The 17,011-nt window shown below is 45.9% G+C and overlaps 1 protein-coding gene across 3 annotated transcripts in view; it reads right to left on the reverse strand.

The window, feature by feature from the left end:
- Positions 1–17,011, reverse strand: part of Plxna4 (plexin A4) — a 441,985-nt gene that overhangs the window by 184,403 nt on the left and 240,571 nt on the right. Inside the window, exon 4 of one of the 3 annotated variants that reach the window (XM_063285988.1) lies at positions 1–17,011. This exon is cut by the window's right edge and continues 18,065 nt beyond it. The exons of the other annotated variants lie outside the window; for them this stretch is intronic. The gene's annotated coding sequence lies outside the window, so the exon portion shown is untranslated. 3 annotated transcript variants of the gene reach the window in all.

Here is a 17,011-nt window from a genome sequence, read left to right on the forward strand (position 1 = left end):
TTTTTCTTTTGGAGGACCGCAGTTCAACATGTAGCAGGCTAGAAACCAAAGAAGGATGTCTTTCACTTCTTCCCTTCTGTCGGCAAGAGGGGAACAGAGATGGGGGTCTCAGCATTCCCCCCTTTTCCTTCTCACTGGGTCAAGAGTTTCTTTTGGTGGGTACAGTATGCAAACCACATTCATATACAGCCTTCAGGACATCCTGGGTCAGAAGAATTTAAAGCAAGAAGCTTCAGGCTTCCGTGCTAGTGGTTCTGAGGGCCTGCCACTGTCCAGTGGCATTTGGGAACTCAACAGTAAGTCGAACTCTGTGGACTCAGAAGCTCAGAGGACTTAATCCATTAAGTTGCCTGCACTGAATAATCCTTGATGCTTTATTGTACTTGAAGAGATAATTTTAGTAGCGGAGGATATGAGAGTGCCCCCAGCAACGGCCAGCAACCAAACATCACTTATTGCCAAGATCTCCCCATCCTTCTGTGCTCCGTTGCAGGCATGCTCCTCCCTGAGGCCCTCTACATGGCCTCCTGTGGGCAGCCTGAGAATGTCTACTCCTGTGATCACAGCCTGCCTTCTGTCTCTTTTTACCTGGCTGCCCTCATACATACTTGCCTGTCCTCACCTCCCTCCATCACTTTGTCTTGACAGAGAGGAAAGCTTGCCAGGGGTTGGTTAAGTTAACTCTGCTCACACACAAAACAAACTGTTATATTTTTTTTCCTATCTGCCAAGCTGCTGAAGGCAAGAATGTCAAGCCCAGGGTGTGCGTGAACATAAGATCTACAGTTATCCTAGCGTGTCTGAGTTCTAAGCAAGCGTTTGTTGTTGTTGGGTTTTTGTTTTGTTTTTAAAACCATGGTCTAATTCCCAGGGAGCTGCCAGTGGCAACCTCTTGGATGTGCTTTATGCCAGCAGTGACAGTCTCTGTACACACTGCCTGATCCAGGGGATGAACAACTACTATGAATAAGAGATGATGGGCCATCCCTGGCATCTGCTCATATTTGTGATCCCCTGGAAAAGCTGTTTCCCCGCCACCTTAGATGCTGGTATGTGCCTGTCTGCACACAGAGCTGCAGGCAGGCAGAGAGATAGACATGAAGGGGGTTTGGAGGACAGGTGTTAGTACCTGGTAAATGCTCAAGAAATAAAAGCTATTCCGGTGGGGAGGTGAGGAGGGTTACAACAAAGTCTTCTGCAGAGATAGGATGCATGCACTAAAAGTGTAGGCGTATGTGCGTGCCTGGGCACACTCATGTACGGGGATGGGAAAACCCCTAGCATAGTCCCAAGTCCCTGGGAACTCTGCCCAGTCTAAACATGCACAAGAAAGGAAGCCGTGGAAGGAGAAAGGGAGGAGGGATATTAGAAATACAGAGTACCGTGCAAATAGAAGCTCTTGGCAGATTTGAATCCAGTGTTTCCATCTTTTAGATCTGAAGCACAAACCAGGGATAGTCATAGTAGAATCATTGTTCAGTCAAAATGAACACAGAGAGGGGATGGGGTTTCAAAGAGACTGTGTGAAGAATCTAGACATCTTCACAGGCAGGCACTTTGGTCTGAGACCCCAATTTGCATAGAATCTATAAGCCGGACAGACAAGGGCTTGCTTGAGTTTAGCTTCCTTAAAAAGGCTGCCCGAATTATTTCCATTCCATCCACATCAGGATTCGAGAGAAGTATGTACCACACAGCAAGAGGGCACACGGTGGGGAGGAGGGGGGTGGTGGTGGAGAGACAGCTCAGTGGTTAAGAAAGGTACTACTCAGGATCAAAGTTTGATCCCCGGCACCCATGTGGACAGCTCACAGCTATCTGTAACTCCAGTCCCAGAGAGATCTGATGCCTCTGGCCTCAGAGGCTACCAGCAATCACATACCCACACCCCGCACTCCCCCAAGACAGACAGTCAGACACACACACACACACACTCACACACACACACACACACACACACACACACACACACACACACACACACACGAGTAGTTGGGTGTCCTGACCACAGCTCCCTCTTAGTGACTCTGATGACATTTCAATCCCCAAAGCACACCTAAGAAGCAGAGTCTCCCCACCTCTCCTGCTTCCGGAGGCTGGAGACAGCATCTCCTTGCCTTTACTTCTTAAATACCTCACCTAGCATACGCATTTTTTATGTTATTGTGACCTGTTCTGTATTGCGGGCTTAGGAAGTCATTGAGTCACTCTGAAACAAGAAGAGATGCTTAGGAGGAAAAGGATGTCACAAAATCCCGAGGCTCCATTTTCTGTGATGTTCAGGGTCATTCAGGGGGAGAGGCACAGTCAGTCCCCCCACTGCTCTCATTTGTCTTCTGAAAATGCAAACAGAAAAGACTTCAGGATGAGAACTACAAGGTTGGAGGAGGGGCCATTTATATCAGTGTATGCTCCTCTGGCGCCCATGGGACACTATGGTGACATAATGGGAATCCATGGAGGGAAGAGATGTATGGAAGCAGAGACTCATAACTCAGGTGGCCACTGAGCTGTGGTCCCTGTGACTTCACCTTGCCTAGCCCTTCTCTCCTACCCCATAAGATGGCTATAAATCACCTGTGCCTGCATAACGCTTAGGGCTGACCCATGAGTCATAGAACCAGTGGCCAGATGCTTGGTGGTAACGCCAACAATAGTCTGGGCTTTCCCTATCAGTCGCTAATTAAGAAAATGCTCCACAGGTTCGGCTACAGCTCAATCTTATGGAAGCTGTTTTTTTTTGTTTGTTTATTTGTTTTGTTTTGTTTTGTTTTTTATTGAGGCTTCTTCCTGTCAGATGACTTTTAATTTGTGTCACTGTCAACCCAGCACACTTCTCCATGGAAAGGTGAAGAGAAGATTTATTCTAGCCATTAAGGCAGATGCTCTCCTCCAGTGCAGGTCTATTGTCCTCCTGTCTCCCAAGGGCTCTATGGTATAGGTTGTCATTGTGCTAGGCAGTCCTCCGGGAGGACCTCTTGCGTTGTGGTTGAAGAAAACTCTGCTAGCTTAGAGTGGTGACCATGATTAGGTGAAGAACATTATTTCAGGTTCCAAAAAAGGACTCAACCCAAGATTGACAATACCATGGCGAAATTTACAAGGTTGTCATAGCAGGAAGACTTCACCACCACCACTGCCATCATTATTGTGGTCACCAGTCTTCGGTATCTTGGCAGCTATGGGAAATAAACCCTACCCTCTAAGGTAGTGTGATCCTCCTCTCACTGTGGCTCCTCCAAGCACATAGTGATTCCACACAAAATACAAATAAATTCAGGTACAAATAATCACAATGTCCACCAGAGGACCAATGAAGACCTGGACCACATTGAGCAACTCTAAGGTAACCAAAGACAGCAAGACAATGGGTAAGAAGAGACTGCAGACACTTGTATTGTCTACAGAGCTACTGGAGAACCATAGACAAGGTTATTCACAGCAAATCCTCAACTGGGATGCTAAGCTCAAAGCACAGTGAGCTTGATGGCTGGGAAGAGAAGAAGAGAAAGGGAAACAGAGGAAAAAGCAGAAGGGGAGTGAAGGAAGGATGGAGAGAGAGGCAGAACCATGTGGAAAAGAGCTGCCTTCTCTGAATCCTGCATGAAAATGTCCTAGCGGGTCTGCTTTTCCTGTTAACAGCCATTTTTGTTTTTATTTATTCTGCCAATGTGTACATACTATGTAATCAGTGTTTTAGTCCATTTTCCCCCAATGATAGATGATAAGTCACGTTGGTTGTTAATAATCTACAATTACCTAACAAATTTTGAGCTTGTAGTACAGCATCATTAATATGTTTAATTTATCGTTACAATTCCTTCAGGTTAATGGTTTGAAAGTATGTTGGAGTTTAATCTGGGCCGTTATTATAAAGTGCTTGTTTCTCGTTAAAATGTAAAACCCAAGATAGTCAAGATTTACTTGGGATAAAATGGCTGAAGTAAATCTCCCCCACCCCATCTTCCCACAGAGACTGGAATGAGATTTGGCTATTGAAATCACACCATGAATCCAAGAGCCCCCCTTCAGATAAGTTCAAAGTAATTTTGCAGATTAAATGTTTCTCCCCCCAGTCCCTGGGGCTAATGGGAGTCCTGCCTGAAGCCAGAGTTTGAGCTGGGAGGATTGTATGGGTGCGCAGGGAGGGGGGCAGACAACAGAAAATGAATAAAAGCTGAATCATGCCAAAAATAGAAGCACCAAAGATTTCTGGGAAGGTATTTGAATGGCAGTCAGTGAGTGACAGGAAACAGAATACCCTTCATGGGCCTTCCTTATGTCCTCAGGAAAAGATTACAGTCAAGAATTCCCACCCCAACAGAGCACCAAGAAGAGGCACCAGGGTCCTTCTCTGCCTACATTTTTACTGGGATCTCTGACTGGCAGACTGCCACAGGAACACCGGTGGCTAGACTAAATAGACACTTACTTCAACTTGCCTTTGCTTACAGGGCTGCCCCACCTACCCTTTCTTTTGGTAACTTCTGGATACACATTTGAGAAGAAAGCAAATCTCACTCAGTGGCCACAGTTTGATTTTAAAACTTCCCCTGTTGGACGTCTGACAAGGTGGCTCAGTGGTTAAGAACACTTACTAACTAAGTTTGATGACTTGAGTTCAATTCCTGAAGCCCCTGGTAGAAGGGGAAATCAGATTCCAAGAAATTGTTCTCTGACAAGCATGTGTGCATGTTTGTTTGTGTATGTGTGTGCCTGCATGCTCACACATACACTTTCTTAATAAACAAATAAATGTAAAACAATTTAATAGAAAAAAACCTTTTCTTGGATCTGAGGCATGGGCGAGGGTGCTTCAAGGCTTCAGAGAAATTTCTGGGTGTCTGGTCACTTACAGTTTGTTGATAACTGAAAGAACAATGTAATTCTTGCCAATTTAATAACCAAGGCCCCTGTCATCATATCTTTGGCTACTGTGAGAAACCCATGGAGACAAGAGTCTTGAGTTGTGTCAACCAAATGCATATGGAGTCCCACTCAATGCCTGTGACTAGGACTTAATTTGTATATCTCTTCGCAGATATAATCAAGATAAGATACAGTAACTAAGGCAGAGCCTAATTCAAAAATCCTGGCATCATTAAGTAAGAAGAAAGCACCATGAGGAGATACAGACAGAATAAAGTAACACAGTCCAAGCCAAGGAACACCCCAAAGAGGAGGTCAATGCTAGAAGTCAAGAGGGGCAAGGAAAGGTTCCATGCTGAATCTTGGGGCTGCGGGGATATATCTCTTTCCAATTTCTGTCTTATGGAACTGTGAGAGAGAGAATAAGTTCCCAGTGTCTCAGCCTCCCAGTTTACGATCCTCCATAACCACAGCCATATGAGAAGGATGCAGCTAATCTCCACGTTGTTCTTAGAAGTTAGAGATGGCTGTGGAAAAAGAAGAAGTGTACATGAGCCTTGAAGTTCTACCAAGGACCAGCAGGCAATAGATGCCCCAGAAGCCAACATCCAGGGCATAGCAGTCTTCCAACCTCCTTCTTCCCATCTCTCATCTTTTCAAAATGCTTTTAACTGAGTCATTTTGTGTGCTAGTTCCTTAGATTCAACTTGACTGAGTCCCTATGTAGCCAGATGTTTGGTTAAACATTAGTCTGGGTTCATCTGTGAAGATGTTTCTAGATGAGATTAGCTTTGAGTCAAGAACTGAGTAGAGCAGTTGGCCTTCCTTTTATATATGGGTGTCAGACACTCACAACAGGTCTGAATAAAACGAAAGGTGCATGCTGGGAGAGAACGTGTGTTGTCTGTCTATTCTCAAATAGAGACATTGGTCTCCTGCATTCGTACTCTAACTCAGACTGAGAGTATAGCATTAATATCTTGGTTCCTCAGCAGGCCAACTGTGAGCTCTGCTACCTCTGTAATAAATGGGTCAGTTTATATAAGTAAATAAAAAATGAATATGTGAGCATATACATGTATGTATATACAGAGAACCAGTCTTGTGTATAAATAAACACTATTATACATCTCTATTTGAATTTGATATTTGGTACCAGACTATGACCCATCCTAGTGATCTCATTTTAACTAATTACATCTACAATTATCTTACTTCAAATACAGTCAAACAAGGAGGTACCAGGAGTTAGGAGTTCAATATATAATCTTGGGGTGGTAAGAATCACAATTCATTCAATAATGCACAGTAAATATACTTTATGCATATTGTCTTACTCCAGTTTTTCTTCCTTCCTTCCTTCCTTCCTTCTTTCCTTTCTCTCTCTCTTTTATGGTTGAGGAGAAGGATTTTTATCATAGATATGAGAGAGAGTACAGCCAGAGGCATCTGGAAAAATCTAAGAAAGAACATGGCCAACAGACTGAACTGGGCCATGAGAAGAGTCAGGAAGAGAGGCTGAGAGAGGAAGAGAAGAGAGAGAGGAGAGGGGACAAGTAGCTGAGAGCCAAGGACCAAGAGGGCAAAAAAGAACAGAGAGCTTTAGTTCATGTTTCTAAGGAAATGCTTTATTGCAGTCAATGTATTTTCCTTTATACACAGATATAGTTACCGTGTGTTACGTTCCCATAACTGTCCCCTTTCTCCTGGCCTCCAAACGCTGCTAGTGGTGGGTTGAGTGAAAATGGCCCCAAAGACAAATTGGGAGTGTACTCTTAGGAGGTGCGGCCTTGTTGGGAGAAGTGTGTCACTGGGGGTGGGCTTTGATATTTCAAATGTTCAAACTAGGCCCAGTGTCTGTGCTGACCCAGATGTAGAACTCTCAACAAGTCCAGCACCGCGTCTGCCTTCGAGCTGCCATGCTTCCCACCATGATTTTAAAGGACTAAAGCTCAAGTTAGCACCAGTTAAACATTTTTCTTTCTAGGGGTTGTTATGGTTATGGTGTTTACTCACAGCAATAAAACCTTAACTAAAACACCTCTCCTCAGAGACACCTTCCTTGACTCTCTCAACTCTGACGTCTCCCATTCCTCTAATACATTCAACTTGATTATTTATTATCATTACTATATTTTATTATTTTATTTTCTTTATATTGATACCTGAAACCACAGCTAGTTATGTATTTTCTTCCTGCTTGTAAGAATGTAAACTCCCCAGAGGCAGGATCCACGTCTGCCTTTTCCTTACCTACAGTGGCTATGCCCTGTTCAGGGACAGAACTGATAGACAGAAAGTATTTTGGGGGGGAATGGAGAAAGAAGGAGAGAATCAGAGAAGGAAGAAAGAAAAGAGAAAGGAAAGAAAAAAGGGAACACTCATACCTATTCCAAAATTTTCTAAAGAGGTAAATTCTTTGTCCAGAATAAGACCCATAAGCATCTTGCTTGCCTGGAAAGCTAAACCCATTTTGATGCAATGCAGTGACCAACCTTACAGCAGCCTGGTCACCCCATTATGGCAATATGTGCTATTACTCTGAGTCCTTAGACATGTAAGCAGGTACTCTGTGACAAAAGTAAAACCCAAGTTTGCACGAGTTGTTCATTAAATTAGAGAAAATTATAAATCCTTCTATAAAAGGTTTCATGCATAGATATTTTATCTGTAAAAAAATATTCATCGGAGTGTGTGGTCAGTTGTGTCCTATCTATGATGAAGGAGCAAAGAACCAGTTTCTCATGGTGAGGTTATTTCCAGTAACTTCTCATGCACCAGTTGGTTCATCTACGTATTAGAGAAGGAGGTCCTAGCCCTGGATACTACACTCTGAGAACAGGGGTCACCCCTGTTCCCACTGAGAGGCCCAGGTGAGCTCTGGGTAATGGGGGAGGAGAAGAAAGAATTTCAAGTACTGATGGAAGTAAGAGGTGGAGTGCCAGATGTGACAGAAGACGCCTTTGAATTCTGCTCCCAGTTCTGGTCCTGGCAGCCCTAGGCGTCTGACCCTGCTAATGGGGACTCCGCTTTACTTCCCTGTTGCCACGTTAAGTGAGGGGTCACAGGGGTCAGGCAGGCGCTGGCTTCTCTTCCTCCTGACAGATCCATAATTAGAAGGAGACAGAGCATTCAAAGAGGAGCGTTTGGCTCCAGGCACATCCTTGTCAGCCTGTCAAGCAGAAGCCTGTTCTCCATGAGCTATTTTGAGCCACCTTCTCAGCTGCATTTCTGATCCTCTCGGCCCCTGTCACCCTCCCCCAAATGCAGGGTGGTAGCCCTCCCCCTCCAAACTTCATGACATCACTGAAGCTCCTAAGGTTGGGGGAGGACTACACAAAGGAGCATTTTGTGCAAGATTCTGGAAAGGCATGGTAAGGAAGTCATCTCATCCTGCCCAAGCCTCTTGGTCCAGTGTCTTAGATAGGATGAGTGGGTACCACCGTTTTCTATAGTAGACATTATCGACTGTAGCGTTATCAGCAGAAGCCACGAGGCTCAACATACTCCTGGCTAGATGCAGGGTGAAACTTCTTTAGAGGAGTTTATGGGACAGCACCTAGAATTCAGAACCCAGGGAGTATATTCTCTACCCAGGAGCTATCCAGAAAACTCTCTGCAACTGTGTAATTCTGGGCAGTGACCAGAAGATCAATGCACCACCCAGAAGTCTCTTTGTTGTGCCTGTTGGGAGAACACCCCCCAGAAAAACACATCTGCTTTTCTGCAGCTCTGGGGAAGGCTTAGAAGATGACCTTTCTGTCCCTGGGCAGCTGGCATGCACCGTGCCCTATCACCACAGCCCCAAATGGTACAGCTCACCTACCATAATCCAGCCTACAAAGAACCATCCCTAGAAGACGTGCCTCAAATTCTGCTCCTGGTCTAATCAACTGGGGCAGGGGCAATGAGTGAGCTGGCTCAAGGGCTGACCATTGCAGCAGAACATGTGGTGATAAAAATGGATGCCATTTTGTGTGCTGCTGGGTGTGGGAAATATCAACTCCAGTGGTACTTCCCCATCATGGGGTTGTGACCCAGAAGCTTCCCAATCCTGATAATGTGTTGCTTGGGGTCTGCCAGGCATTTAGTAGGAGGGGGCTTTCTGTAGAGAGGGTTCTCTATCCTGGGGACAGGCTACCTAGACTCACATACATTCTCATCTGAGTCCCTTACTATCCAGTCTTACAGGATGATTGCCTCAAAGAGAAGCCAGGGACGTAGATTCAGAATGATGCGGCCACCTAGAAGAGCATCTCAAACTGGCAGAGCAAGCTGACAAAAATAATAATAACGAAAAATTGTCAAATCCACTGCTTTCAACTGAGTTACATGTGCTAGATGCTGCTGGGTACTTTTAAAGCACTGTACCCTGTCTTGCTCTTGGGAACTCTCAGACGGAGAGAGACCACTGAAGATAAATAAAAGGCTATCTCTTCTCAGCCCTGAGCATGCCTCAGACAGTGCGGACTGTCTTGTTCTCTGGGAAAGCTTGCTTTTATTTCTCCAGGACAGTGGCTCCCCAAACACAGCCCTGGGGTTGCCATCATCAGCATCCTTTAATGTATTCAAAATGCATAGCCTGGGCTTTCTTCTGAAGCTCCTGGATCAAAACCTCAGGATAGAGCCCAGTGGTCTCCGCCCTGCCAGGAACCTGATGCCCACTCCAACTTAGGACTTCTGCTCAAAGGCTTCCTTTGTTGATCCACAAAGGAAACACCTACCAGGAATGTCTGACCTATAGTCCATAGGCTATGTGTGTTCCAAAATGACTATGGATGAGGTCTGGCATTTTTAGTAGATGACAATGTCACATCACAGCATTAGAAAATTGGACATCCCTGGGCCCCAGGCCAAACATAAATGCTGTATGCCGGACTGTAAAAGAGCAAATTTGTCTCTTGAGTTAAGCTCCAAGGTTACTCTTCCAAGGTCCACTCCAGACCCCTCAGGAGTCCCCAGAATCCCCAGGAACACCATTGTTTTTATTTCCACACCTAGACCCCTCACACTTACTTAGAGCTTTTCCTTCTTCCTATGCACGTTAACTCCTGGTGTACCCTTGGGGCTCCAATCAGGGTGCTTAGCCCCATTCCTGCCTCTATCCTTGCCACTGGCCCTACACCCCAGGGATGCAATGACTGTCACACTCTGCCTTCACAGACACCAGAGAGAATCGATTAAGCACAAGTTTTAATTGTGGTGGCACTGCCCAGAGCTAGGAGCCAATTCCAGCTGCTTTGTTGTCCTTGCACAACAGGCTTCCTATTCAACCAGGGTGTTTTTAATTATCAAAATAAGAAGAAGCTGCCAGATCTTTGCACTAGCCACTCTCAAGAGGGACCAAAGGCCATCAAGATAAAATGGATGACTGCTGGCTTCTGGGATCACTGCACATCCAGCCATTCTGATGGACAAATGGAAGTGAACCCCAGGGATACCTGGCTTCTCGGGTTCTAATCCTGCTCCCCTGCCACCGTGTGTGTGTGTGTGTGTGTGTGTGTGTGTGTGTGTGTGTGTGTGTGTATGTGTGTGTGTATGTGGAGATCAGAGAACAACCTCACCTTTTGCCTTGCTTGAGATAGGGTCTCTTGTTCTATATCCCAAGCCAGCTGTCCTGCAAACTTGGAGAAAATTCTCCTGCCTCTGCCACCCATCTTGCAAAAGAAAGAGAGAGAGAGAGAGAGAGAGAGAGAGAGAGAGAGAGAGAGAGAGAGAGGAAAAAGAAAGGAAGAAAGAAGAAAAAGAACTACTAGAATTGTGGATCAACTTTGGTTTACATGGGTTTTAAGAGTTTGAATTCGTTGGGGATTTAGCTCAGTGGTAGAGCGCTTGCCTAGCAAGCGCAAGGCCCTGGGTTCGGTCCCCAGCTCCGGAAAAAAAAAAGAGTTTGAATTCAAGTCTTCGCACAAACGTATTTTTACCAAGTGACCCATTTCCCCAACCTGTCCCTGAAACTTTATAAGATGACTTGACCCAGTTCCCCTAAGCACCACAATGAAGGTTTTATAGTCAGAAGGTGTGGGAGACTTTACCACCCAGGTAGCATTTGTCTGGGGGTTTACAGAAGCCAGGCTCTGTGCTAGGCATCAGGACCACACAATACTTAACACACTTTTGAGGTACTTTTCATTCTGTGCGTGCGTGCGTGCATGCTTGCGTGCATGCGTGCGTGCGTGTGTGCCTGCAGGGAGGCAAGGAATGCAGAGCACATTTCTCTGAGCTGGATCTTAAGGAACATGTGGACATTCTTCCAGTGGGAAAGAAATGAAATCATGGGCAGACAGGGAGGTGGGAAAGGCTGGAGGTGTTTGAGTGACTAGAAGGCACCCAGCTTGGCTGGAACCGACGGGACAGTGAGGCACAGTGTGATAAGCGTGAGGAGTACTGGACACCTAATATTGGGGGACTCTGGGACACAACTGGCTCACAGTGGCTGACTGAGAGTGAGTATGGTACTATCTCTCTTCCACACTCCAAGGGAACAAAGCCTGGGTGTGGACAAGGCCTGGCACTTTCATAGATGACAATGTGACATCACCTCAAAACATTGGACATCCCTGGTCCCCGGGTCCAACATAAATGCTTTGCACCTGACTGTAAGTGAACAAATCTGTCTCTTGAGTCAAGCTCCAAGCTTACTCTTCCAAGGCCTACTCCAGACCTTCTGGAGCCCCCAGACTCCCCAGGAACACCACGGCTTTTATTTCATCACCCTGACCTGCCTCTCACACTTGTTTAGAGCTTTTTTTTTTTCTGGACAGTAACAGTGAACAATTTAGAGGTGATGGGTACAGAGGAAAGTCAGAAGTCAGTTGATTGGTTGAAGAACCAGTGACTGTGTTGAGCTGTGGGGTTGATCTAGGCCATGAATCAATGAGCTCACATAAGGAAGGCGATGTCTGAGATCACAGACAGAGATCACACCCAGAAGACACCATGTGAATGTGACCCGGTGCATCCTGGCTCCTACTCATCCCCACAGCAGCCCGGGACACCTGGCATGAGGATGAGCGGGTAGTGCTTTTAGATAAAGGGGAAAGCCAGCCATGGGCACTCACAGAGCAAAACAATCCCCTGTACTGTATCTCACTAGCTACCTGTGCCTCCAAATAGCTACCTGAGTCTTAGGTCCTGCCAGTCATTTTCCAAGGTTCAAGACTCCACTCACGCCAGGACAGAGTAAGTGGAGATAGGATTGGGGCCTGATGGCGGAGAAGAATATGTCAGCCCAAGTGGTGAGAGCTGCTCCTGGGCCACATTAATGAGCTTTGTTCTGCATCACCTGGCTGTATAATAACAGCAGGAATTAATACAGCTACAAATTAATAGCACAGAAGAGCAATCAGGAGGCAGAGATACATTTCTAATGGGCTTAGCTGAGAGCCAAAAAAGCAGATGGATACAGGGGCTTCCGCCGCCTCCAGCCCCTCAACCATGTCAGCTGAAGCTGGCCAAGAGGCCATCACAACCTTGCACATGGCCTCTTTGCCAGCGACAGAGCTCTGGCCTCTTCTGCCAAGGGCAATCATTTGGACCCTGCAGGCTGGCAACTCTCTGCTCTCATCCTTGTTCAGAGATGCAGGCCCTGAAGGAGCCACATGTGCTGTGAGCTTCTGGAGAAGAGCACCCCAACCTGAGCCCAGCATATGTTACTCCCAGCAGAGATGACAAAGTTTCTCTTAGTTGCCTCCCACAAGGTCCTATGACCATAGAGAGTTGTCAGGAAATATTTTCCGTTAGGGCCAAGTAAATTGCTTACTCGGCCATTAAATCTAATAATAACCTTGAGCGTGCAGTATTTCTCCCATCATCATCATGGGTGGCAACTGCTCTTAGTCCTCCTTCCATGCCTTCCCATTAGGGGGCCCAGAACACCGGCACTCTGATCTAACTTCCCCTGGGCTCTTGTACAGAAAGGGGGATGGTCAGAAGTAAAGGTGCTATGTAGACTGCAGGAAGGATAGATGGAGACAGCTAAATCTGGCCTTACCAACCCATAGGAGCAGCAGAGACACCACAGTTATGTCAGAGACTTGAGGTCCCATGAGAAAGAGGAAGGGGAACTTAAGGGTTAAAATCTGGCTGTAGATTCTGCTCAGCTGTGTTGATTCACAGTGGACCCTCATGGACAGTATGTCATCTGTGTAAAATAAAGGGGGTGAAGTGGACAATTTCTAAGTTCTCTTCAAGTACTCATGCCTATTAAAAGTAAAGTCATTGCGAATTTAAGGAAACATTCCAGAGGCCTCTGAAATCCCCAGTTCCTCCCTTTGCCTTCATGCACACTTGCAAGGAGAGGCAAGAAATCACTTGGGCCATTTGCAAGGGTGAACGAACTGGGACAGTTCTTTGTATGGACTGAAGCAAGCATTTCTTTTTGCATTCATGTTCCCCTCTCTCTCCTAAAGTAAAATTCTGCTTATGACCCATTATGTTATTTTCATGACACATTAATGAGTTTCTCACCTTTTCTAGTCACTGGATTAGAGGGTTTTGAAAGAAGAGTGGCTGTTTCTGGTGCTGTAGTTGGAGATCAGGACGATTAGTTCTTTGGATCTTTGCTGTCCATCGTGTAGGCTTCAGAACGGCTTCCCTTAGGCAGGGCCCTGCTACTAGGGGTTCACAGGAAGAGGTCTCCAGAAGGGGGACTTGTTAAGGAGTGTCCACTTTAATGTCAATTTGCCCACGTGGTTATGGAAGGAAGCTCTGCCACCCTGCATCTGCTCCCCACCCTGAAATCCCCTGGGAGGAAAAAAAGGGACATGAAGGTGGTGGTGGTGGTGGTGGTGGTGGTGTGTGTCTCTGTGTGTGTGTGTGTAGCAATCACAAGTAACCTAGGCAAGGACAAGTAGTAGAAGAGGCCACATAAGGAGACATGCACACGCACACGCGCACACACACACACACACACACTCGCGCACACACATGCGCACACACATGTGCACTTCTACTGCTAACAGAGAGAGCAATCCCTGGCTGCAGTAGGTCCTCAGCAGCTAATCTGGATGGGTGACTTTAAGGAATTGTCTATATCTGTAGAGGCGCTTCTTCATAAGGTTGATCTTCCCCCAGAGTGAGAGCTGAGACTTGTGGGACTCTGAGAGAACACCTAGAACAAGCAGCCCACCCAAAAAAGGGAAGGAAGCACTGTATCTCCTTACTGCGAGATTCCATGAAGGAAGACACTCTCCAAGGCTTTGCCATGAACGTTTCCTTGTAAACCATGCCAGGAATACCTTGAGGGAAGCCTGTTGGCATTAGCAGTATGCAAGGATCCTTCAGTACATCCCCTATCCCCTGACGCCCCTTTCTTCCAAGAAGAGAACTCACTTAATTTATTAAAGTCCTTCAAGCCAAACAGGGCTTTGCTCACACACTCAGTTACTGTTTGCATGCTCATTAGATGCATTTAATAATTGGGATGATTTTATAGCATCTCAAACTTCTGGTTTCTGCAGTGTGAGTCATCTCTCTAATAGAATTCTTATGGCCTGGTGTAAGATACAGAAGCAGCAGGGGGTGGACAGAAGTAGACATTTTTTTGCACAGAAAGCGGTCTCATGTTTATATTCACGAAGAACTAGACCCTCTGCTAAGAATCACCCCCTGGTGCTTTGTGAGCTATTTTGCTCAGTGTAGCAAGAGACACTTTGGATCCTGTGGCCTGATAGTAACCAGTGGGAAGTCCAAGTTCAGGCTCAGAAAGGATATTAGGGCAGCATCGGGGCTGGACCACATGGGTGGAAGAGCAGAGGGCAAGGATCTTACAGCCCGCCCCTCTTCACGAGAGGAAAAAGAGTTTCCCTGCTATTTCTTCAAGCCTACCTTCAGACAGCCCACTAAGCAGTGGCTGGGATGCCAACATTGGCTATAACAAGGTGGCTGTCCACAGAGGCTAATTTATTTCAAATGTTACTTCAAACTCTTTAATAAAAAATGCAAGCTCGGTGGTTCTTGTTACCAGGTCTTTCTGTTAACCAGAATGCCGGCTCTCTACCCTGACAGTTCAACATTGGAGATAAGTGTTCTAAGCCCTGGGAAAATCTGCACTGCTTCTGTTAATTAAAAAGAATTAGTCAGCATAGTTTTAGTTTGAAATACAACTTACTGTCTTTTAATCTCTTAACAGCTCGCCCTCCCTGGGCTGTGTATCACAAGTCGATGACGGTCCTAAGCAAAGTCTTTGTGGTGGAGCTGGTTACATATCAACTTCTATAGAGACCATGAAGTTAAAGTTAGGGCTCTGAGACTGAGAGGTGGAGGAGAATTAGTTGGTAAGTGTGTGTCTTCCAAGCACTGCAAGAACCTGTGTTTGACCACTAGGACCCAAATAAAAATATTGTACATGTCTGTAAACCCAGCGTTAACGAAGTAGAGACAGGAAGATCTCTTAGTCCACTGGCTAGGTAGTTGTACATCCCAATTGGTGAGCTTCAGGACAACAAGAAACCCCATCTTAGAAATTACAACAGCCTTCCTGAATAATGACATTTAAGGTTGTCCTCTGCCCCCTCCAAATGTGCCCATACCCACCCATGCATGTCCACTTGTGTGTCCATACACACACACATACACGCACACACATATGCATGTGTCAACAAACATTTTGTAAAGAAACTAAGGGTTCAGGAATAATGAGGAATCTGAACCTTTGAGTCTAGAAGGAAGACACTAAATAAACAGGCTTCCTTTTTCTGTAATAAGGGGGTGGCTCAGCCATTGCCAAGGTCTAATTATTCTATGATGCGCTGACTCAGAAGCCTGCGTTCTCTGTTAGAGGTTGCTCATTCCCAATGCCACCTTCCTCCCGCCCCTGCCCCCATTACAAAAGTTAATCTTCCTTAAGTGACTCAGTCTTGTTTGGAGATTTTCTAGTACTTTCAGTATGGGGCTCCTGGACTACAATAGAAGCCTCCTCAACCCTGATTTAATCATTAAAGTTCAAGGCCACCCTACATTAAATTGGTACGTTTTGACAGTGTCCAGGAAATGATGAGTTTCAACTCATGAAACAAAGACATCATTGTTTTTCTCTCATTCAAACCCAGCAAACATGGATTCACAGCATCTCTAAATTGTGACTCTAGGGCCTACCTTCACCCAAAGGCCCTGATTCTATCTGTTTTGTTGCTTCCTGTGAAGATGGTCTCACATTGTAGAAGGAGATGGGGGCCTGCTGGTACCTTTGGCAATACCAGCAGAGCCACTGGGCTACTGTCTGCTGAGAAGGAAGACACCATGGGCACAGAGATAAACAGCCTCCCAGACTGAGGGAGAAGTTGCCAGACCTCGGAGGAATGAAAGTGGGGATGACATATTCTTTATCATCTGCTTGCCTTACTGCTCATGGCAGCAATCGAGGACCCAGCTGAGAACAAGAGGGAAAGCCATGTTCTCGTGAAAATAGCTTCTGCTCTCGAAGTAATCTAGTCCATGTTAACTGTTTCTGGATTTAAGATTTAATTAGCTCGATTAGTAACACAAATAAGTATGCCAATAGCTTTGTTTCATTCAGAGCAACTGACAGTTTATCCCCCCCAATCAGCTAACAGGCTTTAATCCTGGCCAGATTCAGCATACTGAGCCTATGATCTGAGCAGCATACATTTCTCCCCCCTGTATTCTGCCTTTTCCAGAATAATCCTTCACAAGTTCTTGATGGTATGACCTGATAAGAGGTGTGGAGTAGGAGCTTCAGAAATATGTCCATTGTGATCTGTGCATGTGTAGTCACTCCTCACTTGGTATCTGATAGTTTAGGTCTGACATATGCCCCCAAAGCTCCTACGTTGGAGACTAGATCTCCAGTGTATTTGTGCTCAGAAGGGGGCTTATGCAAAGTGATAGGACCATAAGAACTTTGATTTCATGAATGGATCAAGCCACTGATGCTTCCATTCAGTGCACAAGAGATTACTTGTACAAGGCTACGGAGAGTCAGATTCTCTCTCTTGCTCCCTGTGCTTTCGGTTCAGCAGCAGGCAAACAATGTGTCAGCCACATGCTCCTGCTGCCATGATACTCTGTTTCCTGACTGGCCAACCATGAACTGAAACCTTCGAACCCAAGAACCGCAGTAAAGCTCTCCTCCTCTCAGGTTGTTATCCTTGGGGGATTTATTAGACAGAACGTGCCTGAT

The sequence above is a fragment of the Rattus norvegicus genome, chromosome 4, assembly GCF_036323735.1.
Source record: "Rattus norvegicus strain BN/NHsdMcwi chromosome 4, GRCr8, whole genome shotgun sequence".
In the NCBI taxonomy this organism is placed as follows: domain Eukaryota; kingdom Metazoa; phylum Chordata; class Mammalia; order Rodentia; family Muridae; genus Rattus; species Rattus norvegicus.